Source organism: Myotis daubentonii, chromosome 2 (genome assembly GCF_963259705.1).
Source record: "Myotis daubentonii chromosome 2, mMyoDau2.1, whole genome shotgun sequence".
Lineage (NCBI taxonomy): Eukaryota > Metazoa > Chordata > Mammalia > Chiroptera > Vespertilionidae > Myotis > Myotis daubentonii.
In genome coordinates this window covers 127,989,742-128,016,621 of record NC_081841.1, presented here as the reverse complement: position 1 = coordinate 128,016,621, position 26,880 = coordinate 127,989,742, and the positions used below count along the sequence as shown (strand labels likewise).

The window sequence follows — 26,880 nt, the reverse complement described above, 5'->3', positions numbered from 1 at the left end:
TTGAAATACAGTGCTTCCACTTCTTCCCATGAGAATAAACCCCCAAAGCATTATTCCCCTTCATTCCAGACCTCAATGGCCCTATCTTCTCTAACGACTTAATGAGATTCGGTTTTCTGTAAATATATGTTGAATTCAGTGGTGGAAGTGAGAGATTTTTATCTCATTTGGCCACTTGTCAGTAAACCCTGGAAAGAAGTGGCTAGTGGCCCTATGTCTCTTCAGGGTACCCTATTGTTCTCAGTAATGGGACTCCAGACACATTTCCAAAACAAGACCAAAACCCTTGCTAGGCAGTATGTTTTATCTTGTATAAATAGTACCATGAGAACACTGAATAACTGACTAGAAGGCGATGAGACCAGAGACAGGGATTTCAGATAGCAATCCAGGTGATAAATGAATGAAGTAGTGGAAATGGGAATAGAGATAAGGAGATGGATTTGTGAGATATTCATTTAGGTGAGTGATTATGCTGTTTTCAAAGACATGATGTAGAGAAAGAAAATTGGGCTTTTAGAATAAGCCTAGGCAAAGCTAATGAGTGATCTTGACCATGTTGAGTTTTATGTCTCTGGGGGGACTCTGGCAGAGAAGCTCAGTAGGCAGTTATATGCATAGTATGAGGCTCACAAAAAAAAGGTCTCACTTGGAGCTATCATTGGAGGAGTCCTCAGAATTCAGGTAGCTATTGACATCATAGAAATATTTGGGATTACCTAGGGAGAGTGTATAACATGAGAAAGAAGGGGAGTCCAGTAGAGCACTAAGAAACATCTAATAGAGCCCCCCAAATCCAGGATGGTTTGCATAGAAGAATGAGAAAGGACCAGAAAGGTGGGAAGAAAAAGTTCTCTGAAGGATACCTACAAAAAGATGCACCCCTCCTTTCTTAAGCCCTTTAGCATGTCATCAATCACCCTAAATTGTGCCACTTGTACTTCTTTCCCTTTATCCTGTTCTTCTCTTCATCTTCCCACTAAAGCTGGCTTCTTCCTTGATGGGTACTGAAAATGAATCAATTTGTTGTCTAAGATGATAGGTAACTAATCGGAGGAATGTTGTTTCCATTTTTAGGTGTGCTGCCACTTCTGAGATGGGCAGCATGCTGCGATTCTGCTATGGTTCTCTGCCTTTCATTTCACAGTTGGCAGCTGTCCCTTTATAGTGGGAACTTCTGCTTTCTCTTTCTTAGCATCCTAAACACTCAGAGGTTCCAAAAGACTGTGGTTTCAGTGTCCCTCAGGTTTGACAAGCAAATGGAATATAATGGGCCTGACCAATTCTTCACATTGTTAGAAAACATCTCAATGTTACTGGAAGAAAAGGAAAAGTGATTCTTTGTCATTGGGTTCCTAATGATCATTTTTAGAGAATTATTAGAAAGCTCTTATAAATCTTCAAATAGAAAGACTTATATTCTCACCAGTGGACTTCTATTTAGTTGGATGGAGAAATTCAGAGGCAAATCAGAAGAATAACAAAGAGAGAATAGTATTTTTCAAGACACCATTAAGCCAAATCACATTTAGGAGGAAAGAATCCAGTATATAAATTTTCATTCACTTACAAAAGCATCAGTCAAGTAAACCACCTAATTTCAGTAGTTGTATACTTTGCTTGATTAAAACAAAATGAGTATCTCCCCCTTTTCTGAATTCTTGTCTTCTACAATTCCCAAAGTGTATTTCAAAACTCACATCTGCTTTTATTTTTCAGTCCTTTTGAAGTAGCATGCCAATTTGCAACACCCACTTTCATGCCAGTATAACCATACTATCGTGTGGGCAAGCTTTTGGTTCCACACCCTGTGCAGCTTTGCCAAAGTCATGGAGGCAGCTGGTGGGAAGCCAGGAAGAGTACATACAGCTTTGGCTCTGGCTGGTTTGGCTCAGGGGATGGAGTGTTGACCTGTTGACTGAAGGGTCCCAGGTTCAATTTTGGCCAAGGGCACATGCCTGGGTTGCGGGCTCGATCCCCAATGGGGGACATGCAGGAGGCAGCCAATCAATGACTCTCTCTCATCATTGATGTTTCTATCTCTCTCTCCCTCTCCCTTCCTCTCTGAAATCAATAAAAATATACTTTAAAAAAAAAAAGAATACATACAGCTTTGGACTTTTAGCCCCCTCCAGTGAGCTTCAGGCACACGACTTCTCTTCCGTCTTTCTTTACAAGGGTTCCCTGGCTCTGATGGGGAGTAAATTTTCTCCATCAAATGAAACATGTACAGTATCCCTTAAAAATACCTGCATACCTAGCTGGTTTGGCTCAGTATATAGAGCATAGGCCCTTCAACTGAAGGGTATCAGGTTTGATTCCAGTCAAGGGCACATACCTTGATTGCAGACTCCATCCCTAGCCCTCATCGGGATATGTGCGGGAGGCAACCAATCGATATGTCTCTCTCACATTGATGTTTCTCTCTCTCTCTGTCTCTCCCCCTCCTCTCCACTCTCTAAAACTCAATGGAAAATTATCCTCCGGTGGAATTAACACACAAACAAACAAAAATTCTTGCAAATATGAATTTATCCAAGTGAACAGATACATAGATTTAGGGATATTGTATGCAAATTTTGAACAGCTCCCTCAAGATAGGAGCCTGGACTACTTTCATATATAACCACATAATTCAAGTAATAGAAAAAAAATCATGACAAATTCATTTTAAAGATTATGAAGTGGTGAGAGTTTTTTAGAGCAGAAAAGTGTTTTTCATATGTGAGTTGAGTGCTCTGAAAAAGTCAGTTTATAACACAGGCTATTGATAATAACTAAAATGTAAGTGAAATAGAAAACTTGAAAACTGTTGTGTGTCACTGTAAAAGTACCTTTGGACAATAGTATTAGAACAAAACCAAATATTTACACTTTATATATTATATATGAGCACTTGCTGTGTGTCACACACTCTGGGTCACCTCACTCAATTCTTAAAACAACTGTGAGGTAGAACTACATTTTTATTTTTGAATTATCTACTTTTGCTCAAAACCCGCCACTAGGAAACTGGCCTTGCCTCACTTTCTCCATGAGGCATGGACATGCTTGGCAGCTGCTCAAAGCCCTATAAATTGGGCAGGACAGTGCTGGTCAAAAATAAGGAACTGAGGATCAGAGAGAAAAGGAAATGTTCCATGACCTTTAGACAGTTTGGAAGTCTATATATAGTCAAACGGTCTAGGTTCTTCAACTCGTGAATTATAAGGGAAAAGGGATTCCAAAATAGTGGCAGAGTAAGTGGAAACTACATTGACATGTTCCCAGGACCAAACTGGAATTACAATTAAGAAACAGAAAATCCATCCTGAATAATCAACTGAACACTAGCTGGAGAGAACCCTGATAAGCAAAGACAGAAAGTAGAGATCACATAGAGACTGGTAGGAAGTGTGGAGGCAAAAAAGGGCTGGCCAGACTCCCACAGACAGAAGCTGAAGTTCTGGAAGGATAGCTCAGCTGTGGAGCGTTCCCATTGAGAATTCTGGGGTCTAAACCCTAAGTTTGGTCCCCCAGCCCAGAGCACCAGAACTGAGAAAGGTACCCACACAATATCTGACTGTGAAAAGCAGCAGGGTTTCTGTCTGCCAGGGAGAGAGGGCTGAAAATGCAGGCACCCTCTTAAAGGGCCAATGCACAAAATTTCATGTGCAGCCACTCACCTTGGGCTCCAGCAGAGGCAGACTGTTGTGGAGTGACATTTGTGAGAATAAGACCACCGACTCCAATTAGGTCTTAAACAACAAGCGAGGATTTATTGAGCTGGCCAGTGACTATAGTTACAGCACCCTGCTGAAGCAGAGGCTGAACTGCAGTGCCGACTACAGGAATTACATTTTATTATTAAATTCTGTGGAGGCCCAGAGAAAAATGTGTCTTTCAAATTCTGAGCCCCCCAATATGGAGGAAACTCTCTTTATTTATACTTTTTCCAGTCCTTTGTCTCCCAAATTTGGAATGAGACTTCCGGGCCTTCTGAGAAAGAAGGCCTGCGTGCTGGGAAGGGGCCATGAGACCATATCTCAAGGCCTGGTCTGATGTCAGTACCTTCCTATCTATGTGTTTTAGGAACAGACAGCACAGCATGACCCGTCTGGCCAAAGCACCAGATATGCAGCCCAGTACAAGACCAGAGTGGACTAGAGCTGTGTGAGCAGAATCCAGGGTTGATAGCTCTGGGGTCAGAGCTCAGAAGGCAGACATATCAGGTTCCTGTGCTGAGTCATTCCTTCATACTGCAGAGGACATCTTTCTCTAGCAGTCCTTTACCATCCAGGCAGCTTTTGCCTGGGGAGGGGGAGGGAGCAATTGCTCCACCCTCTTGGAAAAGTCCTTGTCCTGCCCTGTGGAATTTTTGAGGCCCATTAAGAAGCAATTATCTCACCCTGTTGGAAAATGTCTTGCTTGCCTTGTGGGGATAGCCCAAAGCTAATCAAAACTGGAGGCAGAGGTGGGCCTCTGGAGGCTTTGAGTCTTTGCTTATTCTAATTTGGGGCACAGGGCTAGGAAAAGCAGACCTTTGTGCACATCTTGATCCCTTCCAAAGGCACCCAGCCTCAGCAGAGGGAGCCACAAGCTGTGGATTGCTGACAGCTCCAAACAGGGTACTCAGAACAAGTCAGAAACAGTGTCTAACATTGTCCTGCATTAGAGATTGCGAGTCATAACAGATCTACCTACTACATAGACACAAACCCAAATAGGCAAAAAAATGGGGAGGAGGAAAAAGAAGCCCCAAATGAGAAAAAAGCAAACAAACAGGAGAAATCTCCAGAAGAAGAGCTACTGAAATGAAAATGAGAAATTTATCAGCTATAGAGTTCAGAATAATGATGGCAGGATGCTCAATAGCTTGAGAAAAGATACAGTGACTATGAAAAAGACCAGTCAGAAATAAAGCATAACTTGGCACTAATAAAGAACACATTGGAAGAAATACACAGCAGATTAAAGGAAGATGAGGATAGAACCAGTGAATTAGAAGACAGGATAGATAAAATCATGCAATCAGAGAACCAAAATGAAAAAAAGAAAAGAAAAACAAATTAAAAAACAGGAGGACAGCTTAAGGGAGCTATGGGACAACATGAAGCATAAAAATATTCACATCATAGGAGTAGGAGAAAGTGAAGAAAGTAAGCAAGGGGTAGAGAATGTGTTTGAAGAAATAATGGCAGAAAAGTCCCCTGCCATGGTGAAGGAACAAGTTACACACATTCAGGAGGCACAGAGAGTACCAAGCAAGAAGAACCCAAACAGACCCATGCCCAGGCACATCATAAGAAAGTGCCAAAAATTAAAGCCAAAGAGAGAATCTTAAACACAGCAAGAGAAAAGCAATTTATTACCTTCAAATGAGCTCCCATAAGGTTGTCAGATGATTTTTCATCAGAAACTCTATAGGCCAGAAGGGAATGGCATGAAGAACTCAAGGTAATGAAAAGGCAAGATCTGAAATCAAGATTACTATATCCAGCAAGGCTATCAGTCAATATACATGGTGAAATAAAAAGCTTCTTTAAAAAAATAAAAAAGGCTAAAGAAGTGTATCGCCACCAAATCAGCATTTCAATAAATGCTAAAGGGACTGCAATAATGAGAAGAAGAAATATATAGAAATAATCATAGGCATAAGGAATTCAAATGGCAATAAATAAGTACCTAGCAATAATAACCTTAATTATAAATTGATTAAATGCTCTAATCATAGGGCGTAGGGTAGCTGAATGGATAAGAAAACACGACCCAACTATATGCTGTCCACAAGAGACCCATTTCAAAACAAAATACTCACAGAGAATGAGAGTGAATGGAAAGAAAAAAAATTTCCATGCAAATGGAAACAAACAAACAAACAAAAAAGCTGGGGTAGCCATACTCACATCTGAAAAAATACACCTCAAATGAAGGCCATCATAAGAGACAATAAACATCAGTACATAATAATAAAGGAATTGATCCAACATGAGGATATAACCTGGGTAAATATATATGCACCCAATGTAAGAACACCTAAATATGTATTTAAAAAGAAAAAGACATTCTGGAGGATTTTAAGAGAGATCAACAGCAATACAGTAATAGTAGGGGACTTTAATACCCCACTGACTTCACTGGATAGATCTGCCAGAAAAAAAATTAGCAAGTAAATAGTGATTCTAAAGGACACACTGGATTAGATGGATTTAATTGACATTTATAGAACGCTTCATCACAAAGCTACAGATATACATTCTTCTCGAGTGCACACGGGTCATTCACAAAGATTGACCATATATTAGGATACTGAACAAGTCTATACAAGTTCAAGAAGATTGAAATCATATCAAGCATCTTCTCAGATCACAATGAAATGAGGTTAGAAATCAACTACAGTAAAAACATTAAAAAACTTTAAAAACACATGGAAGCCAAGTACATGTTATGAAACAATGATTGGGTTACCAATGAGATTCATAAAGAAACTTTCTGGAATCAAATGTAAATGAACACATAACCACCAGAAATCTCTGGGACACAACTAAAACAGTCCTGAGAGTGAAGTTCATAGCACTACAGGCCTATCACCAAAACCAAGAAAAATTAATAAATTTACTATTACAACTTAAAGAATTAGAAAGAGAACAACAAGAAAAGCCCAGAGTAAGTAGAAGGAAGTAAATAATAAAGATCAGAGCAGAAATAAATGACATAGAGACTAAAAAAAATACAAAAGATAAATAAAATCAAGAGCTGGTTCTTTGAAAAGATAAACAAGATTGATGAACCATTAGCCAGACTCATCAAGAAACAAAGAGAGAGGACCCAAGTGAATAAATTCAGAAGTGAAAAAGGTGAAGTAACAACTGGCACCACAGAAATAGAAGAATCATAAGATAATGCTATAAGCAACTATATGCCAACAAGCTGGACATGTGGATGAAATGAACAAATTCACATAAAAAGTACAATATTCCAAAACTGAATTGGGAAGAATCAGAAAACCTGAATAGCAAATAACAATTGATGAAACTTAAGCAGTAATAAAAAAACAACAACAAAAAACAAACAAACAAACAAACAAATCATTTCCAGCAAACAAAAGCCCCAGACTGGATGGCTTCACAGGGGAGTTTTACTAAACATTCAAAGGTGAACTAACATTAATAATCCTCATACTATTCTAAAAATAATCCAAGAGGAAGGAACACTCCCAAGCTTTTAATGAGGTCAACATTATCCTAATACCAATACCAGATAAAAACACTATAAAGAAAGAATTATATGCCTATATTCCTGATGAACATAGATGCTAAAATCCTCAACAAAATATTACCTATTTGGATCCAGCAATATATTAAAAAGATCATACATCATGACCAAGTGGGAATTATTCCAGGGATGCAAGGCTGGTACAATATTACCAAGCCAGTAAACATGATACATCACATAAACAACTTGAAAGACGAAAATTACTTGATCATATCAATAGATGCAGAAAAAGCATTCAATAACAGCCAACACCCTTTTTTGATAAAAACTCTCATCAAATTGGGAATAGGAGGATCATAACTCAACATAGCAAAGGCCATATATGACAAATCCACAGTGAACATTATACTCAATGGGAAAAAACTAAAACCATTCCCCCTACGAACAGAAATAAGACAGGGATCTCCACTTTCACCAAACTTATTCAACATAGTACTGGAAGACCTAACCACAGCAATCAGACAAGAAGAAATAAAAGGCATCCAAATTGGAAAGGAGGAAGTAAAACTCTTATTATGTACAGAAGACATGATTTTGAACATAGAAAACACTAAAGACCCCACAAAAAAACTATTAGACTTAATAAATAAATTTGGCAATGTAGCAAGAAACAAAATTGACACCCAAAAATTGATGTCATTTTTATACACCAATAATAAATTCTCAGAAAGAGAAACTAAACAAATAATCCCATTTGCCATTGCAACCAAAAAATTAAGATACTTAGGAATAAATTTAACCCAGGAGGTAAAAGACTTGTGCTCATAAAATTACAGGGCATTGGAAAAAGAGATAGAGAAAGATATAAACAAATGGAACAATACACCATGTCCATGGATTGGTAGAATTAACATTAGTAAAGTGCCCATACCACCCAAAACAATCTATAGATTCAATGCAATTCTTATTAAAATACCACAGCATATTTCACTTATTTAGAACAAATGCTCTGAAAATTTATATGAAATGAAAAAAAGACCCTGAATAGCTGCAGCTATTTTGGCAAAAAAAGAAGAAGAAGAAGAAGAACAAAGTTGGAGGGATCACAATACCAAGAATAAAGTTATATTACAAAACCACTATAATCAAAAGAGCCTGGTACTGGCACAAGAATAGGCATATAAATCAATGAAACAGAACAGAGACTCCAGAAACCAATCCAAGCCTTATGTTCAATTAATATTTGACAAAGGAGGCAAGAGTTTACAATGGAGTCAAGACAGTCTCGTCAATAAATGGAGCTGGGAAAATTGGACAGGTACATGCAAAAAAATGAAACTAGACTATCAACTTACACCATACACAAGAATAAACTCAAAATGGATAAAACAGGGTACAAGAAGATGGTGGCTGACAGGACAGAGGTGAGGAAGAGGGTGTGAGTGAGTGAGGGGGTTAAAGGAGAGTATGTGGATGTGTGGTGTGTGTGTGTGTGAGTGAGTGAGGGACAGTTAAATCTGGCAGGAATATCAGAGGCTGGCAGACCAGAGTCTCCTGGACAGGGAGCACCTACCACCACTGGGGACACTCCCTGGGCTGCAGGGCTTGCACACGGAGCCCTTGCCATCTTGAAGGGGAGAGAAACCTCTTCTAGGAACTCATCAGCACCACCACCCAGACTGGCCTTAGATACTGCCCGCAACCCAGCAGGCACTCCAATCAAAATCCTGCTGCCCTGCCCAAAGACCTGCAGACGCTAGGACTTCCACCTCCAAGGGTACATGGCTCCTGCAGCAACAAGTGTGACTTCCCCCTCCCTGGCTGCCAACTGCCAGACACCACAGACATGCCTTTCCAGCATGCAGGCTTCCTGAGCCCACTGCCCCAAAGATGACTCTTGGGTGCTGCTGTGAGCCCCCATTGGGCATGCTCATATCCAAACAAGGACATATGGCCCTGGCAGTAGAAATTGGGACTACCTCTTTCCCGGCTGCCTGCCCACAGACATTGCAGGTTGCGCAGCTTCAGCATAAGGGCCCCTCTGAGTGCTCTGCCCTGGCAAACGGCCCCTGGGTGCCTCTATGAGCCACAGCTGGGCGTGCACAAATCCAACCAAGGAAACAAGGTCCTGGCAGCAAAAATTGAGTCTTCCCAATCCACAGCTGCCAACCATTGCACACCACAATCGTGTCTTTCCAGTGTGCAGGCCTCCTGAGCCCACCACCCTCCAAAAAAGCACTGAGAACCAGTGACTTGACTTTCTGTGTGTACACACCAGGACTCTGGATCTCATCGTGTGTGCCCGGGATCCCTGATTCTCAGTGCAGGCACATTGAGTGCCAGTGACTCCAATTCTCAATGCACACGCACACAAGGATGCTGAATCTTGGTGTGAGGCAGCACCAAGCCACAGAGACTCCGATGCTCAATTCTTGGAGCATGCACACAAGGACTCTGACTCCTGGCATGCACTAGGGGACTCTGACTTTTGGCAGAAGCCCACGGGGACTTTTTTCTGGGCAGTGCATGTGGGGTCCCTGATTCTAGGTGCATGCGTGAGGCTGCACTGAGTGCTGGTGACTCTGATCCTGGGTGCGCGTGGCACCCACTGACCCATGGCAGCCACAGGTCTTGGTGTCAGAGCTTCAGTGACACATGGGTGGTGTGACACTCCCAATGCACACAGCTCAGACCCCTGCAACTCGGTATTTGGACCTTCTGGTGATAGTTAGAATGGGGAGACAACAAAACAATCCCCAGAGGAAAGAAGAAAAGGAATCGCCAAGAAAGGAAATAAGTGAAATGGAGGCATGCAATATGACAGAAAAAGAATTCAGAGTAATGGTCATACAGTTCATAAACTGGATGGACAAGAAAATCAACAACCTATCCAAAAATCAGAAATAAATGAAAAGTGGTATAACTACAATAAAAAATGTTATGGACGTTTTCAACAGTAGACTAGAAGAAGCGGAGGACCAAATTAGTGAGTTAGAAGATAAGGTAGAGAAACAAGTCCAATCTGAACATCAATGGGGGAAAAAATTAAAAAGCAGGAGGAGAGCCTAAGAACAACAGAAAACAAAGTAACATACATATAATATGGGTGCCAGAAGGATAAGAAGAGGAGCAAGGATTAGAGAATCTATTTGAAGAAATAATGACAGAAAACTTACATGATATGGGAAAGGAAAAAGTCACACAAGTACACAGAGTCCCAAACAAGATAAACCCCAAAAGACCCACACCAAGACATGTCATAATTACAATGGCAAATGTTAACGACAAAGAGGGAATCTTAAAGGCTGCAAGAGAGAGATAGAGTTACCTACAAAGGATCCCCCATCAGATTATCAAATGATTTCTCAACAGAAACACACCAAGCTAGAAGGGAATGGAATGAAGTATATAAGGTGATGCAAACAAAAGGTCTGAATCCAAGAATACTCTATCCAGCAAGACTATCAATCAAAATTGAAGGGGAAATCAGGAGCTTCACAGACAAAAAAAAAAAAAAATGCTAAGGAAGTTTATCACTACCAAGCCAGCAATGCAGGAAATGCTAAAGGGAATGCTCTAAAAGGAAGAAATAGACAGAGAGGAAGGAACACAGGTATAAAGTACAGAAATGGCTACAAACAAGTACCTGTCAATAATAACATTAAATGTAAATGGATTAAATGCTCCAATCAAAGACATTGAGTGACTGAATGGATAAGAAAATATGACCCATATATATGCTGTCTACAGGAGACCCACCTCAGAACAAGGGACTCACACAGACTGAAAGTGAAAGGAAGGAAAAAGATCTATCAGGCAAATGGAAATGGAAAACAAAGCTGGGGTAGTAATACTTATATCTGAAAAAAAAAAAGACCTCAAAGTGAAGATTATGACAAGAGACAAGTAATGCCAGTTCATAATTCTAAAGGTATCCTATCTAATAAAAGAGAAAAATGGTAATTGGCGTACGATGATACCCTTTTCATTGGCTAATCAGGGCTATATGCAAATTAACTGCCAACTAAGATTGGCAGTTAACTGCCAACAAGATGGCGGCTAATTTGCATATGTAGGCACAATGCAGGGAGGTGAAAGGGAAAGCAGGAAGAAGCCCCCTGCCACTGACAGTGATCGGAAACCCAGGGGGGAGCTAAGAGCTGGGGGGCAGGGCAAAGGCGGCCCTGGGGCCGCCTTTGCCCTGCCCCCCAGCCATGATCAGAGAATCAGGTGCCTTTGCCGCCCTGGCCAGTGATAGCAGGAAGTAGGGGTGGAGCCAGCGATGGGAGCTGGGCACGGTCGAAGCTGGCAGTCCCGGCAGCTAGGGGTCCCTTGCCTGGGCCTAAAACGAAGCCCACGATCGCGGGGCCACTGCAGCTGTGGGTCCCCGCTGCCCGGGCCGGACACCTAGGCCAGAGGTGTTAGGCCTAGGCAGGGGCGGAGCCTGCAACCACGGGGAGCTGGGGGTCCCCTGCCCAGGCCTGACACCTCTGCCAGAGGCCTCAGGCCTGGTCAAGGGGCCGATCCGGTGATTGGTGACCGGAGGGTGATGAGGGTCAACTCCTCTGGCCGAGGCATCAGGCCTGGGTGGGGGGCGGAGCCGGGGGTTGGGGGGATATGATGGTCCCCTTGCCCAGGCCTGAAGCCTGGGTCAGAGGCGTCAGGCTTGGGCGGGGGGTGGAGCAAGTGATCAGAGGGAGATGGGGGTCCCCTGCCCAGGCATGATTCCTGGGCCAGAGGCCTCAGGCCTGGGCGGGGGCCAGAGCCAGTGATCAGGGGGAGATGGGGGTCCCCTGTCCAAGCCTGACACCTCTGGCGGAGGCGTCAGGCCTGGGCAAGGGGCCAATCAGGCGGTCGGAGGGTGATGGGGGTCTACGCCTCTGGCTGAGGCATCAGGCCTGGGCTGGGGGCAGAACCAGTGATGGGGGGAAATGAGGGTCCCCTGCCCAGGCCTGACGCCTCTGTCAGAGGCGTCAGGCCTGGGCAAGGGGCCGATCCTGTGATTGGAGGGTGATGGGGGTCAACCTCTGAGGGCTCCCAGTATGTGAGAGGGGGCAGGCTGGGCTGAGGGACACTCCCCCCACACACACACCCAGTGCACGAATTTCGTGCACCGGGTCCCTAGTCTATACAATAAGAGGGTATAACTCTGGTAAGCATATATGCACCCAATGCATAGAAAAACTGCTGGAAGATATCAGGGAGGAGATTGACAGCAATACAATCATAATAGAAGACTTTAATACCCCATTGACATCCCTAGATAAATCCTCTAGACAAAAAATTAGCAAAGAAACAGCAATCCTAAATAACTCACTAGATCAGATGGACTTAATTGACATCTTTAGAACATTCCACCCCAAAACTACAGAATATACATTCTTCTCAAGTGCACATGGGACATTTTCAAAGATAGACCATATATTGGGACACAGGCAAAGTATCTCCAAAGTCAAGAAGATTGATATTTTATCAAGCATCTTCTCAGACCACAATGGCATAAAATTAGAAATCAACTACAATAAAAACAATCACAAAAATTCAAACATGTGGAGGCTGAATAGCATACTATCAAACAATGAGTGGGTTACCAAAGACATCAAGGAATAAATTTAAAAAAAAAACATCCTGGAAACAAACAACAATGAAAACACAACAACCCAAAATCTATGGGACACAGTGAAAGCAGTCCTGAGAGGGAAGTTTATAGTATTAAAGACCTACCTCAAAAAATAAGAAAAACTGATAATAAACTATCTAACTCTGCAACTTGTAGAATTAGAAAGAGAGCAACAAGAAAAGCCCAGAGTGAGCAGAAGGGAGGAAATAATAAAGATCAGAGTGAAAATAAATGACCTAGAGACAAAAAAAAATCAATGAAACCAAGAGATGGTTCTTTGAAAGGATGAACAAGATTGATGAACCTCTAGCCAGGCTTACCAAGAAGCAAAGAGAGAGGACCCATATAAACAAAATCATAAATGAAAGAAGCAAAATAACAACAGACCCCACAGAAATATGAATAATTGTAAAAATATACTATGAGCAACTCTATTCCAACAAACTGGTCAACCTAGAAGTAATGGATATCTTCCTAGAAAAAATATGACCTTCCAAAACTCAACCAGGAGGAATCAAAAAAATCTTAATAGGCAACCTTAGTACACAACTGGTGGGAATGCAGACTGGTATAGCCATTATGGAAAACTGTATGGAATTTCCTCAAAAATTAAATATGGAATTGCCCTTTCACCGAGGGATCCAATTTCTAGGAATATATCCTAAGAAACCTGAAACACCAATCAGAAAGAATGTATGCACCCCTATGTTCATAGCAGCACAATTTACAATAGCTAAGATTTGGAAACAGCCCAGAATTAGATTAGTGGCTAAAATGCTGTAGTACACTTACACTATGGAATGTTATGCAGCTACAAAAAAGAAGGATCTCTTACTCTTTGAGATAGCATGAAGGACCTGGAAAGTATTAACCCAGTCAGAGAAAGACAAGTATTATATGATCTCACTCATATGTGGAATCTAATGAACAAAATAAACTGGTAATCAAAATAGATCCAGAGACATAGAAGCATGGAATAGACTGTGGAATCTCAGAGAGAACATGGGCATGGTGGGTGGGTGGGTGAGAAGAGATAAACCAAAGAACTTGTATACGTACATTCATAACCCAGGGCACAGACAATAGGGTGGTGATGTCCTGCACAGCGGTGGAGGCCAGCTTGAAGGGATCAATGGGGAAAATATGGGAACATCTGTAATGCTCTTGATAATAAAGATAATTTTTTAAAAATTAATAAATGGCACAATTTGTAGGAACATACCTTCTATTACAAAATGCTTTACAAATGTTAATTATTATCTGTAATAAGAATTTGGAGTTTATTCTAGTTCATGCTTTTAAGTACTAGCCTGCTATTTTTATGAAAGCATTATGAAATTGTATTCTCTATCATGATTTCTTAGGCTGTTTCTTATATTTCTACCATGCTCTTTCCCTTAATTTTTGTAGAAACTTAACATGGGAAACCTGCTCACCTAACATCAGTGTTATTGGCAGGATTTGTTTTATTTTTCTAAGTATAAAGGTTTATGATACCTGAAAATTATCTCTAAAATGTCTTGATTCTATAATGATTTTGTTGTTTTTGAAATATTCCCTGAGACTCTACCATATCCAGGACTCACATCTCTCATTGCTTTGAAACTTTATAGTTGATCAAAATATTGGGGGAACAACTGAAAAGTAAGTATAATTTTTAAATTATCATGGTATCTGAGTTAGTGTCCTGGCACTTAAACTGAAGTTTGCCTGTGGGAACTCATTCTACATAATTGTATCATTGTTATTAAACACAATGAGTTTGATGACCTTGAAAATTCAAACACTCTTCCCAGAGTGATTTCTTTAACCACTGCCTTATTTTTCTAACTGAAGCATCTAATTTTTTTCCCTTACTCTTTATGAAGCATGAGAATTCCAAAAGTTCAATCTCCAAGGCTTTCTTCAATTCATTTTCACATTCAGTGAATCTTGTAAAACACTATTGTTACGTCCTCTGAGGGGAGTGTGAGACATGATCTCTGTTCTTAGATCTAATTGCAGAGTTCCAGCAGACATGCATTAGAGAAAACCACAAGTGCTTTCTATAAATTTTACATGAACTTCAGTTGGACAGTGAGTGTGGCTCTAGTGAGGATAGCCATGTTATGCTATACTAGCAAATAAACCTCAAGATGTCAGAATAAAAGATCATATCTCTTCTGTGATGGCCAAGACCTGTTGGCTGGGCGCTCCTCTGCATTCAATAATTTGGCATCCAGGTTTTGTCGTCTTGTGATGCCACCATCTCACTATGTGGTTCCCAGGGTTGCTGTGGTAGGGGAAGAGAAGGTCGAGGTTGGAACCCAGTTTTCTAGCTCCTCATCATGCAAGCAACGCAAGCAATTAATGCTCATATACCACTGGCCAGGACTAGCCACGTGGTCTCACCTAATTGCTAGTTGGCTAGAAATGATATGGGAAACCTAGGATGTACAGAGAGCACCACTGCAGTCACCATCACTCGATGATTTATTTGGGTCTAATTCAATGACTCCCATAGTTGGCACATGATCTTGATTTCATTTCACTGAAAAAAAGTAAAGTTATCATAATCATCATTTCTTTCTTTCTCATCCCTAGTTTTCTTTTATATCTCAACACAGACTCCTGAAGAAGTGGTTTTCATCCTTTCTAAGGTTTGCTCTATCGCTGTACTCTTCATTCTCACACACTTTGCAACCTCTAAGTCAAAACTCAAGTTTAAAGTTATCTATTCCTACTCCAACATCTTTTAATACTCAGAGCAGATAGATAGATAGATAGATAGATAGATAGATAGATAGATAGAGATAGAGATAGAGATAGAGATAGAGATAGAGATAGAGATAGAGATAATAGATAGAGATATGGATAGAGATAGAGATAGAGATAGAGATATATAAAACTCAGGGCTACAAGAACTAGAATTATCTTGACTTCTTATAATCATTTAATTTCTTTCAGCATCCCCATTCTGTTAGGTTCATAGAAAACCTAAACTTTTCTATATTCTATTTCAAAAAATTAGACTGAAGTTGTTTCTAATATTTGGGCCAGTATAGTGGGTTTATATTTTGGAGAAACTGTTGTCTTCTGAGATGTACCTTCCCCTATGTGTGTATTTGAAGGAGTAGGGGGTCAACATTGGCTAGGGGCAACAGGTAGCTCTTCCTCACCCCTCTTTCTGCTGTGTGTGATTCTGGTCAGTATTTACAGTCTGAGTCACAATCAGTGGCCACTACAAAGTTTCTCTCAGCTCTTCTAGCTGAAGTTCTTAACTCAACTCAACTCCTTTAGCATTTTGCCAGTGCCTCTATGATAGTATTAAGACCCATAGTATGGTGAACAGGTTTTTCTGTTTGTCTTAGTTCCCTTACTAAACCAAGTTGCTTCTTTCAAGTGAAATCCATATCTGACTCATTTCCATGTTTACCTCCTAAAACAGTTGCCTCACAAATAGATGTTCTGTAAATCTTTACAGAAGAATGCTTAAAATGTCAGTGTATTTAAAAATCATACTCTAGTAGGCAATTAGACAGGCATGAGCAGAATAGGAACCATATGCCAGGTGCAGAGGGTCACCAGGGCGGAGAGCCCCCGTTGCAACAGGCAAAACTACACTTTTGCAGACCACTCTCTTAAGCATTAACTCCTTGAGGTGACATCTGGGCTTCAGCTATGTTTCAGCTCCAGGCCAGAAAAGCTGCAAAACCAGGCCAAGTGACACCATGGCTGACACCAAGACCAGATGCAGTGACTAATGATCCCTTGCCCTGGCGCTGCCAATCAGTGGAGACCACGACTCTGAGGAGACACACAGCAAAACTGATGAATATTCTTTTGAGATCCTCTTCAGATAAAAGTCCTCAGGATGGAAGACCCAACTCCGCTCTTTCTATGGAGCATACCTACACCTTTCCCCACCCACTTATTTCCCCAGGGCTCCTCTCCCTCTCCCTCTCCTCCAGAGCACACCCAAACCTCTCCTCCCCCGTTTGCCCATTTCTTCCATGGCTCATTTCTTCTACCTCTGTGACTTTCTAAATAAACGTTCTCTTAGAATTTGAGTCTTGGCTCTGAACTCTTTTCTTAGTCAGAACTCAAGAACTGAGACTGCTGAACTGAGGTTGACACCTACCTGGTGCCATTTTCCACTCCTAACAAAATGACTATGATAACAGAGAGTTGCTTTAATGTTATTCTAGGGGGACGATGGGGGGTTGTGGAGGAGATAGTTAAAACAAGCTTGTGAGTTTTAATAACTAATGAAGTTGGGTAATGGATACATAGGTGTTTGTTATACTGGTCTAACTACTTCTGTGTCTGTGTTAAAAATTGTTAATGGAAATGGTAAAAAAAAATCAAAAGTCTCATTTTAAAAAACTTGAATAAAACAGGACATTTTTTTAGAGATAGACTTTCTATTTCAAATAGCTAATTAAAATGGTTCATTCCAATGGGTTAATTTTAGGATACTGAAAGAATAGAGTCCAAGAATATTATTTGGTTCCCAGCTCATAGCTCTTTAAAAACTTGGAATTACCAGTATATACATTTTCATCCACAGAAACTTTCTCAGGGTTATTAGTAAATGAGCAAGGATATAGTGGTGTTTCTGGGGTCAGTACAATTGCTATCCCCACGTGAAATGTTCTAGTTCCACCATGCCATTTCTAGATAAACGTGATAACTTCTGTAAATCTGCATGGAATATTAATGAGTAATACCTTTTATTGTTCAACCTCCCTTTGTCTTTTAACACCTTCTATGCATACAAAATTATTGTTTATTTTATTCTTGAAATTATTTTTAATAAAGTTTTTATTTTAGAATAATTTTAGTTATACAGAATAGTTGTGAAGATAGCATAGAAAGTTCCCATATGCCCTGTACCAAGTTTCCCTTATAATTAACATCTTAAATTAGGATGGAACTTTTGTCACAATTAATAAACCATTACATCATACATCACTATTAACTGAAGTCCATATATTATTCATATTTCCTTAGTTTTACCCAATGCCTATTTTCTGTTCCAGATCCTACTACAGTTATCGTCTATGAAATAATTTTTAAAAATATTTATTGTATCTCTACTCCATGATATCAACTCAATGTTTTCCTAGACTATTTATTTTGCCTGAGAAATATATGGTCCTTTGCTCCCTTTTATAATGTTTTACTGGCCCAGCCAGTGTGGCTCAGAGGTTGAGCGTCAACCTATTAACCAAGAGGCCAAGGTTCAATTCCTGGTCAGAACACATGCCTGGGTTTCTGGCTTGATCCCTAGTGGTGGGTGTGTAGGAGGCAGCCAATTGATGATTCTCTGCCATCATTAATGTTTCTTTCTCTCTCTCCCTCTCCCTCTCCCACTCCCTTTCTCTCTGAAATAAATAAAAACATATATATTTTTTTAAAAGGAGAGTAATGAGCCGAAACCAGTTTGGCTCAGTGGGTAGAGCGTCAGCCTGCGGACTGAAAGGTCCCAGGTTTGATTCCGGTCAAGGGCATGTGCCTGGGTTGTGAGCACATCCCCAGTGGGGGATGTGCAGGAGGCAGCTGATCGATGTTTCTCTCTCATCAATGTTTCTAACTCTCTATCTCTCTCCCTTCTTCTCTGTAAAAAATCAATAAAAAATATTTTTTAAAAAAGGAGAGTAATGAATTGAAACATTAAATATGTGAAAATCTACACATTCATAATTCCACGAGAAATAATAATTGTAATGTCACTGGTCACCTTTGAAGAATATTAGGCAACTTAACTCATTATTCTGAAAACTGGTAAAGTGAAACTTGTAAACATTTATATAGTCTTTCCTATCTTTGTTGTACCTAAAAGTAATCAAATACTTGATGAATATAAGTTTTTACTTATAAAATAATTCCAGCCAATAAATAAAAAAGAAATGCTAGAATTACAATATTAGTATTTTGAAAATCTTAATGAAATAATGAGTCTAGTAGCAACAATTAGTGACTTTTAAAGTCATTAGATAAACTTTATGAAGAATGAATCAGGCTGACAATGCTCCATCCCACTGATCAATCTCAATGTACCAAAAGGAGAAAAAACCACAGAATATATGTCTCTTAAAGATGCAGCAGAAAGAACACAGCATCATCTGTAAGGTATTCTTAACAAAACATCTAACCTGAATCTAATAAGTCTCTGGATCTAGCTACTAATTTATAGGAAATACACAAGATACAGGAAAGGTTTAAAAACATGGGGATGCAAGTAGCTAAATATAGAATATAGGAAACTCTATAGAACAAATAACACAGTTTCTTTAACAAATATATTGCAATAGAAAACCTGTAGATGCAATATAAGAGACATGTCAACCAAAATGCATACAACAAGAACTCTTGGGAGTAGAAACACGTTGACAAAGAGTTTCCAAGGTAATTATGATTAAGGAAAGCCTGTGTCATCTGCAAGCAAATGCTGTAGGAGCTCACTGCTGCAGCCGTGGAAGTGGGAGGCCTCAAAGGAGAAAGCACACAAAGAGAAAGCATGAGTAGAGGTCCTAATGAAGTCTTCCCCCTCCACTCAACCTCAAGTCCTACCTGGCTTGGGAAATGGATATGCACATCTGGGGCATATATGGAATATAGAGCTGAATGTATGTTACTGCCATCTAGGGATTGCCTCTCACCCTAATGATAACCCAAGGTTGAGCTCCCACTATTGCAGATGTTACCCTCTGTCTTTATTCACTTCACAAGTTATTGTCTGCCCATATAAGTCAGTAATGCAAGAAACATTTCCTTACACATTACCTCATTTAGTATCCATATTACCCTAATTTAGGTATTATCTCTACACATAAAAATGGACTCCTAGATGTTAAAGACGTGTGCAACATCACATACATAATATGGGATAGAGCCTTAATCAAACTTCCAACTACAATTCCGAAGTTGTTTCCCTTGACATTTTCATAAGTGAGGAGAAATTTGCTTCCATTGGCTTGACAAATCTTCCCCTAATGAATGATGGCAAATGCCACACCCTCTCCCCTACCCTGAAATTATCTCCATGAACAGGGCAGTCTTATAAAATGGCATCAAAAGTAGGTCTCCTGGGAAAACGTTTTTCTCTTTCTCAGATCATTTTTATTTTGGAGTTGAAGGCAAAAGAAAACTTTTTCTCCCCTAATCACTTTGAGACATTCAGATTAAAATGACACCCTTGTCAAAATATTCTTAATACTGTGCTCAGAGCTGCACAGATGCAGACAGGTGATGGAAGGGGGGTGTCCATGAACTGATTAGAGATTGCTCAAAAGGGATCATGTTCAACTGAATGATCTTTATTCTCTCCATTGTTTTTCATTCTGATGGAGCAGAACCTGTCTGGTAGGTGGAGACTATGTTGCATCTTTTTTTTTTTTTAATGTGGTTTCCAATTTACCCCAATATATCTTGTCATTTACAGGCACAAGCCTTCTCAGAGGTGATTACATGGGAGTGGGGATGCTCAGAGGAACGGACCCTTAACATGGAATATAAGCTTGCTAAGGTAAGAACTAAAACTTCAAAATAGAAACTTGGGCAAAATTACTTGTTCCTCATACTACTAATGATTAAAGAGGATACTGAGAAAGGACTTTACTAAAGATGCACTTGCCAGGCTGATGTGGCTCAGTGGTTGAGCATCGACCCATGAACTATGAGGCCACTAGTTTGATTCCCAATCAGGGCACATGGCCGAGTTTCAGGCTTGATCCCCAGTAGGGGGCATGTAGGAGGTAGCCAATTGATGTGTCTCCTTCATCGTTGGTTGATGTTTCTATCTCTCTTCTTTTCCCTTCATCTCCCTGAAATCAATAAAAACAGATTTTTTTTTTAAAAGAGATGCACTGAACTGTGTTTCAGAGAAGATGTCCTGTGTCCAGAGCTTCCAACTGCATTTTTATGAAAGTGAAATTACAAGCCCATCTTTATTGGAGAGCAGAACATTGGAGTGAATGAATTCCATAGAAATCCACTTCCTTTTCATATTCAGTTACTAAATGCATTAGGATAGGCAGCTGAAGTCTGTTATTTAATCTATAGTATTTCCCATATAACATATTCTTCATAGGGAAAACATCACAGCAAAAAGCAAAAGTGTACTCTAAATTCAGCCAGGATTCAGGCCCCTCATTTCTATTGTTCAGTTTTTGTTTCTATCACATTGCCATTCAAAGTTCCAAAATAGATTATAAAGAGAATATTTTGTTTCCATAATATGACCACATCAGTTGAAGTATTTATAAATGAGACAAATTTTGAAATGATATGAAAAATCAAAGACTAATTTATTAATGTGTTAACAGTGATTTTGAGCATTTTTTCATATGTCTCTTTGTCATCTGTATGTCCACTTTGAAAAAGTGTCTATTTAGGTCATTTGCCCATTTTTTATTGAATTATTTGTCTTCCTTTTGTTAAGTTGAATGAGTTCCTTATATATTTTAGATATTAAACTTTTATCAGATGTATCATTTCCAAATATGATACAAGTGTCCATCAGAAGATGAGTGCATAAAAAAGCTGTGGTAAATTTATACCATGGAATTCTATGCAGCAGTAAAACTGAAGAATCTCTTACTCTTTGAGACAGCATGGAGGGACCTGGAGAGTATCATGCTAAGTAAAATAAGTCAGTCAGAAAAAGACAATTATCACATGATGTCACTCATATGTGGAATCTAATTAACAAAATGAACCAATGAATGGAGTGGGTCCAGAGACATATAAGAATGGAACAGTGTGTGGAATCTAGGAAGAGGATGGGGGAGGGTGGGCAGGTGAGAGGTAATCAAGAAAAGACCTTGTATGCATATATGCATAACCCATGGACACAGATAGTGGGGTGGTGAGGGCCTGGAGTCAGGGGTGAGGTGAGCTAGAAGGGGCTGATGGGGGAAAAGGGGACACATATAATACTTTCAACAATAAAGATTAAAAAGAGAGAGAGAGAGCCCTTTAATCCCTCCCCTGCAGGCCTGGTTCCCTCCAACTGTCCTCTCCTGTAGGCCTGGTTTCCCCTAACTGCCCCCCTCTGCCGGCCCAGTCACTCCTAACTGCCCACCTCTATAGGCCTGATCTCCCCCAACTGCCCCCCCTGTGGCCATCTTGTGTCCACAGGGGGAGGGCCATCTTTGACCACATGGGGGCGGCCGTCTTGAGTGTTGGAGTGATGGTCAGTTTCCATATTACCTCTTTATTATATAGGACTAGAGGCCCTGTGCACAAAAATTTGTGCACTCAGGGGTGTCCCTCAGCCTGGCCTGTGCCCTCTCGCAGTCTGGGACCCCTCAGGGGATGTCCACCTTCTGGCTTAGGCCTGCTCTCCAGGAGATCAGGCCTAAGCTGGCAGTCAGACATCCCTCTGGCAGGCTGGAAGCCCTCCGGTGATGTCCACTTACCAGTGGGGAGCAGGCCTAAGCAGCAGCCAGACTCCTAAACGCTGCTGGCAGCTGGCAGCCCAGCTTTTGGCTGAGCAGAGCTCTCTCTGTGGGAGCACACTGACCAACAGGGGACAGCTCCTGCTTGAGCGTCTGCCCCCTGGTAATCAGTGTGTGTCATAGTGACCAGTCATTCCCAGTTGTTCTGCTGTTAGGGTCAATTTGTATATTACCCTTTTATTATATGCCTGGTGCATGGGTGGAGGCTGGCTGGTTTGCCCTGAAGGGTGTCCCGGATCAGGGTGGGGGTCCCACTGGGGTGCCTGGCCAGCCTGGGTGAGGGGCTGAGGGCAGTTTTCAGTTTGGTCACACCCCCTTCAGGGTGGGGGTCCCCACTGGAGTGCCTGAGTGAGGGGCTGAGGGCTGTTTTCAGGTTGGCCACACCCCCTTCAGGGGGGTGGGGTCCTGCTGGGGTGCCTGGACAGCCTGGGTGAGGGGCTGATGGCTGTTTGCATGCTGGCCACACCCCCTTCAGGGTGGTGGGTCCTGCTGGGGTGCCTGGCCAGTCTGGATGAGGGGCTGATGGCTGTTTGCAGGCTGACCAAGCCCCCCAGCAGGAACCCTCACCCCATGAGGGTATGGCCATCCTGGGTGAGGGGCTGATGGCTGTTTGCAGGCTGGCCACGGCCCCCAGCCACCCAAACTCCCAGTGAAGGCTGGCTGGAAGCAGGTATCTGGTGTTTATTTATCTCCTATAATTGAAACTTCGTTGCCTTTAGTGGACGCCACAGCCAGCCAGGGCAGGCAGGAAGCTTGGCTTCCTCCATTGCCAGGGCAACCAAGCCTCCTGCTTGCTCCAGCTCCATGGCTACCAGCTGCCATCTTGGTTGGGTTAATTTGCATATAGTTGCTCTCATTGGCTGGTGGTCATGACTTGGGGTGTAGCGAAGGTGTGGTCAATTTGCATGTTTCTCTTTTATTAGATTAGATTATAGTCAACAGAAGCCCCTCTGACCACACTTCCTCTTTGACATCAAATATCCAGCATTGCCTGTGAAAGTGGAAGAGGGTTGAAACTGAAAAGGGTAATGTAAAGAACTTCAACTTTGGTAATGTTTTATTTAACAAAAACTTAAAGCAAATATAAAATGGCACATTTTAAATTCATAGTATAGGTTACTTTTATATTATCTTTTCTATAATAATTTTTTAAAACTAGTGCATGCTATTTGAAACCTTACAATTACTTCATTTGCTAATTAACATACACAGCAAAGGTTATCAAGTACCTATGACCTACCTGGATTTGTTCTAAGAAATGTAATGTGAAGAAAATGTACAGTGGCTTACTATCGTGGGAACTTCCTGGTTTATGTTACCCAGCAATAAGAGTTGATTTTTAATTGATATTGAATAACAGTTAGATCCATTTATGGAATGTTTAAAAATGGCCTATCTATTTACATCTTGATAAAGAACAATTACCTTTCCTACTTATCTCCTTTTCCTCTTTCCCATCTTTCTTTCCAAGATCACTGCAATGATAATTCATTTGTTCTTCAAATAATAAGTCTTCATAATTGTTTGAATGGACACATTCCATGAAATAAGAGTGCTAAGTATTTTGTCAAATAAAAAACTTGGGAGAGCTTCAGGTTTCTTCAGATAAATGCTCAGAGGTGGAATCACTGTCATAAGGCAGTTCCATTTTTTATTATTTTTATTATTGACAGGATTACAGATGTCTCCCATTTTTTTCTTTTTTGGCAGCCCCACCCGCCACCCAACACTGCCCCACTGCTGGCCTTCCCCATTTTTAATTTTTTGAGGTAACTCCATACTTGTGTCTACAATGGTTGCACCATTTGATTGCCACCAGAGTTAGCTAACATCTCCATCATGTCACATAATTATAATTTCACTTTTTTGAAGCTTACCACTTTAATCTTTACACTGATACATGAAGTCATGAAGTTGGAAGAGACCATACCACAGTACAGCGTTTTCTGTGTATGCCTTGTGCTCTGCCCAAAATGTCCAAGCCTCAGAGATAGATGTGGTCTGGGTGACACATAGCCTACAATGAAGTTCCAGCTACTTTCTCCAATGTCTGCCTTTAGTATTACTGATAATTGTTTTAATGATTGCCACCCCCTCGAGACACCTTGCCAAAGTGCTCTGTTGACCACTGTAGTTTGTATATCTTTGTCCATATCCATAATTCCCATAGTTATGCTGAGTACAATTACAACTGCCATAGCCACTATAGTTTTGATCACCACCATAGGCATTATTGGTATCTCCATATACTTGATCATAATAACTATTTAATCCTTGGTTCTACTTTTGGCCCTGACCTTGGCCACAACCTCTAGTACCACCTCGTCCACCATCTGCAGCATCTCTTCCTCCTTTATGTTCTGCCTTTATGCCTTTTGGCTTATGTAACTTTAAAATATATATTTTTATTGATTTTGGGAGAGAGGGAAAGGGAGAGGGAGAGAGAAACATTGATGTAAGAGTGATACATCCATCAGCTGCCTCCTGCACACCCCCTACCCGGGATGGAGGATTGAGCCCACAACCCAAGCATGTGCCCTAACTTGGAATTGAACCAGCAACTTTTTGGTGCACAAGACTATGCCCAACCAACTGAGCCACACTGATATCTACCTTCTAATACAATTTTAATGGTTCTTCATCTGTGTATGTGGTAAAACAAAAACTTCTTCTTTCATTTTTTATTATCCACAAGAAGTTAAATATTTTCAATTTCTCCAAAGTCTCCAAATATTCTTTAATTTATTTTTCAAGAGTATCTGGACTCAATTCACCCACAAAATCCTTTTTGGGGAAATTTATTCCCTTTTAAAGCTTTGGCCCTTTTAGGGTCTACCAACTTATCATCCAGTTTGTGTTCCTTCAGTTCCAAAACCTTATGAACATTAGCAGTATCTTTGAAAAGCACAAATCCAAATCCTCTGAATCTTCTGGTGACCAGGTGTGTTTCATTTATGCAATCTATAACTTCACCAAATTGAGACAAATATTGTCAGACCTTTCGTGCTTGTATCCCAGCTCAGACCTCCAATAAACATTTTACTGTCATCCTGATGATTCTTGCTGGCAGTGATCTTGGATCCCTCCACGATTTCCTTTATGTTGCTGTACTCTTTCAAGTCCTCCATGGTGGTGGAGTTGTCCACAGAGTGCTGGTGTGCAGTCCCAGCAGTAGGCACCTAAGCACTGTATGGAGCTGCATCTTAAATGGCGAAAGAGTATCATTTTATTTTGTGGTGAAAGCATTTAAGATCTAGTCTCTTAGCAACTTTGAAGTATATAATGCACTAGTATTGATTATATTCACAATATTTTGTATTAGATCTCCAGAAGTTATCCATCTAACTGCAAGGTTGTACCCTTTGTCCAACATCTCCCTATTTCCCCCACCCAACCTCCAACCCTGGTAATCACCATTCTACACTCTGTTTCTGTGGGTTTGGCCTTTTAAGATTCCACATGTAAGTAATATCATACAGGATTTGTCTCTCTCTCTCTGTCTGACTTATCACACTAAGCATAATGCTCTCCATGTCTTTCCATGTTGTAGCAAACAGCAGAATTTTTTTCTTTCTCATAGTTGAATAATATTTGTGTGTGTGTGTGTGTGTGTGTGTGTGTGTGTGTGTGTGTGTGTGTGTATGATCTTCTTTATCCATTAATCCATTGACAGATACCAATTGGGTTGTTTCTACACCTTGACTACTGCTGGATCATATAGTAGCTCTTTTTTTTCCTTAGGAAACTCTATATTGTTTCCATAGTTGTTACACCAATTTCCATTCCCACCAACAATACACAAAGGTTCCCTTTTCTCCACAGTTCTCTTGTCTTCTTCATGATAACCATTCTAACAGGTATGAGGTGATATTTCATCGTGGTCTTAGTTTGCATTTCCCTAATCCTATCTAATAAAAGAGAAACATGGTAATTGGCGTACGACCGATACCCTTTTCATTGGCTAACCAGCGAGTTATGCAAATTAACTGTCAGCCAAGATGGCGGCCGGCAGCCAGGCAGCTTGAAACTAACATGAGGCTTGGTTGCCTCAGTGACAGAGGAAACCAACGTTCCCCGCCTGCCGCTGCCTCTGAGCCTGCAGTTTAAGAAACTCTGTAACAAATACGCCCAACTTCAGCCAGCAGATTGGCAACATTGTAAGCAAAGGCCAGAAACCTACTTTCAGCCGGAGGCCTAAGAGCTGGAGCCAAGCCTCAAGCTAAAGCTGGCCCAGAATTAAAAAAAAAAAAAAAAAAAAGGAAAAAAGGAGCGTTTGGGAGTTCAGTCACCCCCAGCCTGAAAACAGCCCTCAGCCCCTCACCCAGACTGGCCAGGCACCCCAGTGGGGACCCCCACCCTGATCCAGAACACCCTTCAGGGCAAACCAGCCGGCCCCACCCGTGCACCAGGCCTCTACCCTATATAGTAAAAGGGTAATATGCCTCCCAGAACCGGGATCAGCGGAGCCGTGAGGCCTCCCGGCACTGGAATCAGCATGACAGGGGGCAGCACCCAAACCCCCTGATCGCCCTGCGGCTCTGTGTGTGACAGGGGGCGGGGCCACAACCTCCCTATCCACCCTGCTCTGTGCCTGATAGGGGGGAGCTCCCCCCCCCACGGGCC

General features: G+C 41.2%; 1 pseudogene; it reads right to left on the bottom strand.

Moving 5' to 3' along the window:
• Nucleotides 1–645: 645 nt before the first annotated feature.
• Nucleotides 646–25,415, bottom strand: LOC132226680 (heterogeneous nuclear ribonucleoprotein D-like; annotated as a pseudogene).
• Between the last annotated feature and the right edge of the window lie 1,465 nt (nt 25,416–26,880).